The sequence below is a fragment of the Phocoena sinus genome, chromosome 5 (assembly GCF_008692025.1).
Source record: "Phocoena sinus isolate mPhoSin1 chromosome 5, mPhoSin1.pri, whole genome shotgun sequence".
NCBI classification, from domain to species: Eukaryota; Metazoa; Chordata; class Mammalia; order Artiodactyla; family Phocoenidae; genus Phocoena; species Phocoena sinus.
Genome location: NC_045767.1, coordinates 113,416,410 through 113,427,530, shown reverse-complemented (window position 1 = coordinate 113,427,530; position 11,121 = coordinate 113,416,410). Strand labels below are relative to the sequence as shown.

Here is an 11,121-nt window from a genome sequence, read left to right as displayed (position 1 = left end):
GAGCACAGCCTGGAAGTATCATGGGGATACAGTCACTAGTCTTAGTCTCATGTTTATGAGGGCCTGGGCTGGGAATGTTGAAGCTGAATTTGGATGTCTCTCTTTATATCTCAAATGTGAGGTGAGTCAACAGGAAGTAACTCAGAAATTAGCAAACGTCCTGATGTTGGTTTGTTGTGCTTTTGTGCATTGCCTATGGGGGTAGGGCTTAGGGAAAGGCCTTGTGGATAGGGACCAGGTTTTTCTACATCCTGGGGTGGAAAATGAGAGCCCAAGGATTAGGTTTCAGATAATGGGGATAACTGCCCCCATGGCTGGTTCATCTTTAGAACTGAAGGAGAAATTTGGAATCAGACTACAAGACACATTTGTGAGGAAGCCTCATTGCCAACATGAGCTGGCCTCTGCAACACGTTGGAAGAAAGGAGTGGGAGATCAGTACATGGTAGGGGCTTCGGTCTCAGAAGGGGCCTCAGAGGGGCTTGGGCCCAAGGACTCTGAAAGCAATCATACCTAGTAACCAATTTTAAATATTCTGTGTATTATTCCATCTGTTCCGCAAAGCCTTCGTGAGTCTCGCTAAAACATCACAGCTCAACCTTCCCTACCACAGAAGGGAAATATGGGAAGCATCTGAGCCTACACTTGAGACAAAGCTGTGTCAGGGAGAACGGAAGCTGCTGCCTGAGTGAAACAAATCTCAGGGCAGGAAAAGGAGACCTGCAAAAAGCCCAGGGGTGGCCCAAATCCACACCAGCCTGGCCTAGAGAGCCAGGTTTGGGGGTGGGAAGAATCTCCTAGGGTTCCAAGAGATTCATGGAAGGGAAACTGGTAAAGATGCTGGACAACTGATAGTGACCAAAAGTATAGACCCAGATGATTGCGACCTGGGTATTAATGGTGCTACCGAAGTATGGAATTTCTGGGTGACGTGGTATTGTTGTGAGGTTGAAATGAGGTAACAAAGGAAAAACCTTAGCATGATATCTAAGGTTTAATAGGCTGACAACTAATATCTGTTGTTGCTGATGTTATTGAGATTGACTGTGGAATACCATGTTAGGGGATTATGTTAGGGCAATGGAACACAAGGTCATATGAGATGTGTTCCTTAAGCAAGTTCTGTAGATACCCACACTCTTACACACGAAAACACCAAATGGTACCACTGTGTGCACAGCCAGACCAAGGTGTGACTAGAAGGCCATTTTCCACTTGTCACTTTTCCAACTATGGACAAGATGGTAGGTACCCAGAAGTATAATTTTCTGAAAATGACAAATCATGAATAATTCAACAGAACTGTTTCAGAAGGCCCTGAGTCCGTGGGAGCAGGTGCAAGCCCCCATTGGTGCGTGCATTGAGACAGTGGTAGCTCTGTGGGAGCTTGTCTATTTTTCTTTCATGAGACCACCAGAGCCCCCCTGGAGCAGGTGGGTGGTCTAATAAACTCCACCATAATTGGGTGTCTTTATTCTTCTGTAGGGTTTCTTAAGCTCAAAGAGAAAAGTAGCCATTTGACAAAAATACAGGCCCCAGTGACACATGTATTCTGTGTCTAAAGACATCTCCCTACAAGATAAACAATTGTCCTGGATCCCTGACACGATGGTGGTGAGAGGGCTGGGGCTTGGCAAGTGACATAGGCAGTACTGGCAACAGAAATCTCATACGAAGCAGAAGATAGAGTTGACGTAAGGAGTTGAATGGATGTCTGGCCAGTAGAAACAAAGACACGGGAGGAATGGTGAGCCCCAGATGAGACATAGCACTGGCGTCTCAACTTTTTACACATACGAACTAGTTTTTCCAGCAGGTGGCAGTGTTCCCAAACATCAGGGTGGCCTCGCATCAGGTGGGGATCTGAACTAGCTGTGCTATAATATATGAAGCAGTCTTATAATACTAACAACTAGCATTTATCAAGAAATATTTATGTACAGGCTCTATTTAAAGTTCTTAAATGAATTAACTCACAACTGTATTTAATAGGTAATATTATCCCAAGCACACTTCAGCCTCAGGGCCTTTGCACCTGCATGTTTCTATGAAAGGAACAGCAGTTACATATGGGGTTTATTCTTCACTACAATCAGACCTCTGGTTAAATGTCATCTTCTAAGAGAAGACTGTTCTGATGACTCCATCTGTCTAGTCTCTCACCATCATTTATTTTTCTGCATAGCACTTATCTTTTTGACAGTATATATTTATTTTTGTGTTGTCTATTTACAAGGAAGAATCTGAGTTACAGAGAGTTCAAGCAAATTGCTCAAGGTCTCAGATTCACACATGGAGAATCAGGCTTGGAATCCAGGCAGGGTGGCTCCAGGACCCCAGCTCTTGATCTCTACTCTGTATTGCTCCATGAGTACTTTGTTGTAGCATCACCTCAGTCCTGGGAGAGAAGCAGATGCACTGCAAGCAGGACAGCAGCGTGCAAACACTACTCTCCATAAACAAGGACTAGAAAGTGTGGACACCCACATCTGGCCTCCCTGGTTCTTGTAGGCAGCATTTGAGAAAAGTGATTGCCTTTTCAGTATAAAAAAAGTCCGTTTCACATTAACTTTTCAAACACTTTTTGCTGAGTTTCTAGCAAATCAAAAGCTTCATCCTTTATTTAAAAAAAAAACGTAATATGAGGCATATGTCTTCATAGGACAGGATAATATAGCGGTGGGTATTTGACAGGTAAGTTTTTCTCTTTGAAAGGGTTACATAAGAAACAGTGAAAAAACCCACTTGGCTTGGTGGGTTTGCCTCAGCCATAAATTACTTCAGCATCTCGCATAGTAGGCTCTGAATAAATAATTGTTGAATTAATGAAAGAATGTAGTTACCCATGAAGAGTAGAGCAAAATGACACCCCACACTCAGGGAATGGGGCGTCGCTACCATTCCTTCCATAACTTGCTATTGACCTTGGTGGGGAGAGAGGCAGAGTTAGCTTAGGTAACTGCCATGATGGAAAGTGGGCTCTAATAAACTTAGGGAAAAAGAAAAGTAACGTGAGTATTTCTGTTTTTATATCCCAAGAGCTCAAAATATTTCGCAGAGTCTACTCTACTTTTTAAAAAATGAAGGATGATGCTTTTGATTTGCTAGAAACTCAGCAAAAAAAATGTTTGAAAAGTGAATGTGAAACTGACTTTTTTTATACTGAAAAGGCAATCGATCATTTTTGCTCAGATGTTGCCTACAAGTCCATCAATCCACTCTAGAGCTACTAATGTGTGTCTTTCCATAAAGACTACTATCCCAATCCCACTCAAAGTACCTGTCAGGTTTACAGGCCAGTTTCCCTGACGCTTTTTTAAAAATATTGTGTGTGTTGTTGCCATTTTGAATCTCTTATTGTAACTCCTCTGAGTGAATCAAAACTCTCTATCAAGTGTTGATTCTCCATCAATTATATGTCCAAATGGCTTCACACTCAAAGGACAGGGTCTTTCAAGTAAAGGAGGAGAGCATTAATCACTCACACTGGTGATGACTATTAATAGACTTACATGTATTTATTGGGCACCTACTTAGATTTACAGGTAAGAATATATATTAATGAATAAAACTTGAAGTTGCTGTGGTGACAATTAGTCATTCCAGGTTATTTGTCTCAGAAAATTTAACTAACAAGTGTCAGGCATTTGAATCAAGAGAATATATGGAGGTCAAAGCTGGAAATTAATTGATTATTAATTTCATAATTTAAAAAGTAGAGGCCAAAAAACAATTGAGAGCTCCAACTTTGACTCACTTAGAAGTCACTCAAAAGTGCCCATAGGCCATCTGGTAAACCAAGGAAGCTAGATCAAGGTTGACCTCACTGACGCATGCCACCAGCAAGCGTGTTTTAGGTATTCCACAAAGGATGACATATACTTAGTCATTTAAGGAAGCATGTTAATATTGGTAATGACAAATATGTGGTAATTCTTCCCTCAGCACTTTCCACCTAGTATACTTCTCAAGTGCACTAAATAAAATCAAGTAGTTTGAAAGAATGTGTTTATTTTTAATACATTTTTTATTAAGGATATTACATGGGTTAAACTCCACATTTTGTAATATAACAAAGTTTACCTTGTACCATATGTGTCTTCTGTCCCCACAAAGTTATTGCAGTAAGTTACTCTCTCTTGATTGAATGCCCCAGTATGAGTTAAGACAAATCCCGCTGAAGCCACACCACAGTCTAATACACTCACCTGATGAACCTCTATTATTCCCATTTACCACTGAAAAAAGCACGTCATAAACAGGCTAAACGGCTTTCCAAAAATGTTATATTGGCAAAACCCAGCATAAAATCCATTTATCTTCACTTCCAAACCATGAGTATTGACTCCAATGCTAAGGTACATTCTAACACCAGAACTAAACATTCTTTATTTTGCCCTTGGGCAGAAGTCATGGCTCCTGAAGTCTTTTTGATTGACCAAGAAAATCACTCTGGGATCACGAAGCCTACATTTCTTCAGGATACCAACTAACCAACCAAGAATAAAATGTCTCTCCACAATATCCTTTGAATGAACTTGGCCACATCTCAGACTGGTAATAATGAAGGAGAATTGTTTGACAAGCAAAGAACATGATTACAGGAAGGAGAAAACAACCGAGGAACACATTAGTGACAACTAAAGATTTTTCTTTTCATTTTATGATAATGGGAAACACTATCTAGATCCCTGCTGAGCAGAGTAAGTCTGGGAAAAGCAAAAGGGAGGATTATGAGGTTGCCTAAGACTAATGAAAATAGACATCGTTGCTTCAGGCCAAGTTCTCTCCTGTTAGATCTCTATAAAGAGCCACCTAGACACCATGAGGTGAGATGTCTTTCAATAACAAGGCCCCAGGCTGGCCCAGCCCTTGTTTTTTTTTCAGCCTGTGTTTTAGGACCAAGAGGGGTTGTGAGATCCCTCCAGGGGCCCCTGTGGTGTGTCAAGTCCCACAGTCCCCCGGGGCTTGGCTTCTCCCTCTGCTCTGATGCTCTCTCCTAGCCAGCCTGAGCTCCTCACACATCTGCCGGAAATGATCACTTCTTGAAGAGTTCGTTTCCCTCAGAAAGATCTGAGTCTCCTCTATTTCTTCTTAGTCTTCTGACTTAATGAATCCTTAAGAAAACACACTTATTTCCTGTCCCAGAAACATTCGGCCACAAGCAATTTGTTTTCTCCTCACTTTGTTTTGGCCCCGTTGTTTAATTTTTATGTATATATTGAATGCCATGCCTGTGCTCAGTCCTTTATGATCATTACATAATCTGATTTTACGTTTATAACCCCACTAACTAGGTTTCATTATCCGCATTTAACAGAGGAGAAATCTGAGGCCCCAAATAAGCAATACGTTTTACCTAAAGTCACAGAGCTCAGATATAGCACACTGACCCAAGATGTCAGATTCCAAGTGCTGTACTGTTGTTACTCTCTGCATTCTATTACTTCCATCGTAGATGGCAGGCACGGACTTTTCTTTTTATTCATAATATTTATCACTGACATTATGTTACTTTTCCACTTATGGCCGGGTGATCTTGACACCACAAATACCTATTTATGCTTCATCTGTAAAAATGGGAATCATGGGACTTCCCTGGTGGCACAGTGGCTAAGAATATGCCTGCCATTGCAGGGGACGTGGGTTCGATCCCTGGTCTGGGAAGATCCTACATGCCGCAGAGCAACTAAGCCCATGCACCATAACTACTGAGCCTGCATGCCACAACTACTGAAGCCCACACGCCTAGAGCCCATGCTCTGCAACAAGAGAAGCCACGGCAATGAGAAGCCTGTGCACCACAACAAAGAGTAGCCCCCACTTGCCGCAACTAAAGAAAGCCCGCGGGCAGCAATGAAGACCCAACGCAGCCAAAAATAAATAAATTTTTAAAAATTAGGTTTAAAAAAAATGAGAATCATTATACCACCTACCTTAGAAGAGAGTTGTGAGAATTAAGGGAGTTAATATATGTAAAAGAATCAGAACAGGGAATTTCCTGGCAGTCCAATGGTTAGGGCTCTGCGTTTTCACTGCCAAGGGCCCAGGTTCAGTCCCTGGTCAGGGAACTAAGATCCCGTAAGTCGTGTGGCGCAGACAAAAAAAAAAAAAAAAAAAAGAATCAGAACAATATTTGGCCGATTGTAAGCATCAGATAAGGGTTGATTATCATTATTAATAGTAGAGGAACAGCAGTGGTAGTAATGACAAGAGGAATAATAGTTGTAGTGGTTCATTTATAGGTTTAGGGATTTATTATCTGTCTCCCTCACTACAACGTAAGCTCCTTAAGGGCAGACATTTCGTTTAGTTTACTATGTATTCTCTTTGTCAAGAACAGTACCGAGCACAAAGTAAAGGCTTAATAATTATTTGTTAAAGACATGAATACATAAATGACTTCAAGCCTTCATATTCCTTTTTCTGTGACTTTCAGGATATGAGCAGTGAAAATTCACAGTGAGTGAATATAGTCTCCATTGTCAAAGCTGTGCCTACCTGGTCTGGCACCCGCATATGCCCAGAGACAAAGTGGGAACCACTTGTGTTCTTTGCCTTTCCTTATGCTGGTGGGCTTCTGTCCTGGTATCTTCTTCCCAGGGACCCTGAGCACAGCCGAGTCATTCTTCATTCCCCTCATTCTGTCCTTTACTCTACATCCCATAAAAATGAACCGGTCGTTACTTTTATTGCCTAAAGCCTCCTCCTTGGTAGGTGAGACCTAATTACTCTTGTCAACTAACGTGCTGTTCAAACTTTTCTAAAGTCCCTTGCGATTCTAAAAACTCTGATCTCGTGTGACCGTGTGTTTGTTTCAGTTTGCTGTATGTGCGATGACATTAGTTTATCAAAAAATGTGCTAATAGTTACCCCCTGTCTGGTAATAAAGAGGGTAAAGAAGAAGGTAAAGCCTTCATCCAAAGGAGGAGCTTTAGTGGTAGAACTCGGGCATCAAGGCTAACTTCTTGGGGGAAAAATTGGTGCTGATGGAGCCTTGAAAAGTCCCTGGTAAACATCGCTTGTTTTTGCTTCCCAGAAATAGGGCTGGAGCTCTCTGGTTAATCCAATCAGCTTTTTCTCCTGACTGCATTAGAGACACAGGCTTCATTCCCAACTGGGTAAGTTTGGAATTTAACTTTCTTTCTCTCCTCTGGAAAGTAGCAGAGATGCCTGAGAGAAACCATGAGTGAGGATAGAAAAGAAGAAAGAACAAAGAACAGAAGGAGAGGGCAAGAAATCAGTGCAGGGAGCAGCGGCAGAAGAGAAGGGGCAGATCAGGCCAAAGGGAAATGAGAGAACAAAAGAGAGAGCTGCAAAGTAAGAGGAAAAAAGGGAGGAAATGCAACGGAAAAGCTGAGCGCAGGAGAATGAGCACAGCAAGAAGGTGGTGAAACACAGAGGATCCCACCAGACTGCCCAGCAGGGACGGGTGGGCAAAGAGAAAGAGACAGGAGGCAGATGCATAAAGATGCGAGGAGCCACCGTCAGCGACCTACTTAAGGAAGGCTTGGCGGTCTAAATAAAATGCACGTTCGTTTATAATTCGGATGGTTTAAGCTATTTATGATACATCTGGGTGTTCCATTTAATCTTATTAAGTTACAGTTATACTTGTATTCATTACACGAAACCAATTATTTTCCATGTATCGTGTATTGAGGGTCCCTTATCAAGGGGTAGAAGTGATATCACCTCACTTAAAATCTATTATTATTCAGATATGGATTAACCTTACATTGTTGGAATCTTCCTGGTGGTGTCCGGCTGTGCTAAGCACTGTTTGTGATGGAATAAGTATGGATGTACCATTTTACAGAAAGAGGAGCCATTATTACCCAGGAAATGACCTGGCTTAAATGCTTTGGCTTAATTAGCTGTGAAAAAGGACATAGCCCAGGTCAAGTTTGCAGAAAAGCCAGTTCACATATGTACAGGCTTCTCTCTCCAACCTCACCACCCCAGCCTCGTTCGACTCACCATCATCTCTCTCTGACTTGAAATGTTGTGAGAGTCTCTTAGCCCCTTTCCACCTTTGATCTCTCCAGTTACCCACAATACATCCAAAGTGAACCTTTAAAAATATTGTACCTCAGCCTGTATGTAAATTTTCAATGGTTTCCACTGCACAAGGGATAAACCTAAGCTCCCATAAGGACTTACACAATCTTGCCCCTGTGTATCCCATCTTTATGTTCAACTCTGCTCATCTTCCTTTTTCCCCTCAGATGTGCCACCCTCTTCTTCATCCCAGAGCCTTCACATATGTACTGTCCTAAGACTGGAACACTCTTCCCCATTCTCCATCTGGCTAACCACCCCTCATGCTTCCTGTCTCAGCATTAATACTGTTTTCCTCAGAGAAGCTTTGCCTGACCGCCCCAGCCCAGGCCAGGTCATTCTATTACACGTGCTCCTGGCATATTTTGCTTCTTCTATATACCAAGTCACATACTTTAATACTTATTTGTGTACTTATTTGTGCTGTCTGTGACCCCCAGTTGGTTGTAAGTCTTATGAAAGTCAAGTCCGGTGTATCTTACCCATCATTCTTTCCCTAGTGTCCGCCATAGTTCCTATCACGTGACAAGCACTAAATAGACTGGGTGAAGGAACAAATGAGATCTGCATTTCCAACAACCCAGATTTGTTTCCATCCCAAGGTGTCTGCCTCAGGTAGAGCACATACAATGCTTTCAATGCATTCATTTGCTGAGAGGAGAGAGAGGATCCCTTCTGCGTCCCCAGGTAGAATTGTTCTGGATAGGCTCCAGATCGCAGCACCACGGTAGGGATGGAAGTAGCAAGCTTGCAAACCTTCTACGTGCAGAGCGGTGCCAGCCATTGTCCCCCCATGAAAACAATGTGATGCTCAGTATTCACAACCTTTTCAGCCACTGTAAGCAGAAGAGTTGCGGGGCTTTTTAGTTAAGGTGGAGTCTGGCTGAAGGGCAGAATGTAGTTGGAAGAAAGAGAAGAATGACTAGTACGTTGTATGAAATAAAGGAGACAATATCTTTGGTTCTCTACTTATTGACACCACTTTCTTTGCAGCAAGTCTCTTATTATCCTCCCCTGACGTGCAACTGCACAGCTTCTTCACACTGGTCACCGGGCCCTCATGCTTTATTCTGAAACAACGACATCCAAAATCTGTGCTTCTAACCTAAGTGTCCACCAAAAGATGAATGGACAAAGAAGATGTGGTACGTGTATACAATGGAATATTACTCGGCCGTAAAGAAAGTATGAAATCATGCCATTTGCAGCAACATGGATGGTCCTAGAGATTATCACACTGAGTGAAGTAAGTCAGAGAAAGACAAATATCATATGATAGCACTTACACGTGGAATCTAAAAAAAATGATACAAATGGACTTATTTACAAAACAGAAATAGACCCGCAGACATAGAAAACAAACTTACGGTTATGAAAGGGAGAAGGGGGGAGGGATAAATTAGGAATTTGGGATTAACAGATACAAGCTACGATATATAAAATAGATAACCAACAAGGACCTACTGCATAGCACAGAGAACTCTACTCAATATTTTTTAATAACCTATAGGGAAAAGAATCTGAAAAAGGATACATATATATATATATGTATAACTGAATCACCTTGCTGTACACCTGAAACAAATACAACATTGTAAATCGACTACACTTCAATTTTTAAAAAAATCTGTGCTTCTCGGTGCGATGACTGGTTTCTAACATCCCAGGATCCTCAAGGACTTTTGACCAAATGTTGCCAGTTGGGTTGGGACAGTCTCCAGCAGGGCCAGATTCAATCTAATGCAGTTTCCAGTTGTGTTCCTATGTCCCCAAATATTCTTTTAAAATTACTGACATCAGCTGACCTATTATGCATGCTTATCCCTTTCTGGTGTTGACGGGGAGTAGGGTAGACAGTGCACTGCTAACTCCAACGTAAGTGATCAGATAAAACTGTTAGGATTCGGTGATTCTCTTCTGACAGCCAAACCTGCTTGTAGCTTTCAGAATTCATGCCCACTGATGGCATTAAACACTGAGAGCCTCTCATCACAAAAGGACACCATGTACACAATTATCTTCCCAATGGTTAGATCAGTCCATGTCAATGTCATGTTTAATATTTAAACCTACTCTACTGTCATTTGTATCTGTTTACTCAGTGACCATCTGCAGAACCAATACGAATAAAAAACGGAGCTTGTGGGGCAAAAAAAATATATTGAAAATCATTGAGGTGGACAGACTAGTGAGTCTACTCAAACACCTGTCTCTCCCCCTCCCACCATCTGTGCAATCACTTCACCTTCCAGCCTCACGACTCACCCCTGCAATTACCCTGTCAAGAGGAGAGTACAGCTCAGGTGGATTTAATGTGGGTTTAATATGGTCTGTTGAGTTTAATGTTGATTTCCTTTAAGTAGCTGTTTCTCTTCTTGCTGGAAATCTATGTCTATGTGTCTTTGCTTAATTTGGATGATGAGTCCATCTAAGAGTCAGGTTCTGTGTTTTGTAAAGAGACTAGATCAAATAAGCAGAGGACAGGCTGTCCAGAGCTGTAAGTGGAAACAGCAGAATGATGCATAATTCACAGGTTATAGTGAAGCTAAAATGGAAGGTTAGTATTTTAATGCATTCTCAAGAATTCTTTCCCTCAAATTCTCCATATGAATATAACAATCGCCTATATATGGCTATAAAGGAGAGGGAAGGAGCTGATATGTAATCCAGATCTACTACATATCGTTAGGTGTGATGCTATAGAGTGTACATTCATTTTTTCATCTAAGAAAATAATTCTTCAAGGTGGGTATTTTAAGGCAAGGTACCCAAGGGGCTGAGAGTTGAAGTATCTTGGGATACAAGCCTAAATCTATTTGTTTCAAAGGTATGTGTTCTTTCCTCTAAGTGGTCTTATCATTTACCTGGTGATAGTACATCATCTGATTGATTCAACCCTCTAAGGGTCTCACCTCACCATGTGTGATATATGATGCTATATCCCCTGTAGAAGGCAAAACAGTGATTAGAAAAAACTGGAAATTGTAAGAAATTGTCCTTACAACTACCTAGACATGACATCATTAGACCTCAAAGCAATTGGTTAGCCATAACTGCTCT

The 11,121-nt window shown here is 41.6% G+C and overlaps 1 pseudogene; it reads left to right on the top strand.

The window, feature by feature from the left end:
* The first annotated feature begins 8,114 nt into the window (after window positions 1-8,114).
* On the top strand, window positions 8,115-8,928 carry LOC116753997 (annotated as a pseudogene).
* Window positions 8,929-11,121: the final 2,193 nt, after the last annotated feature.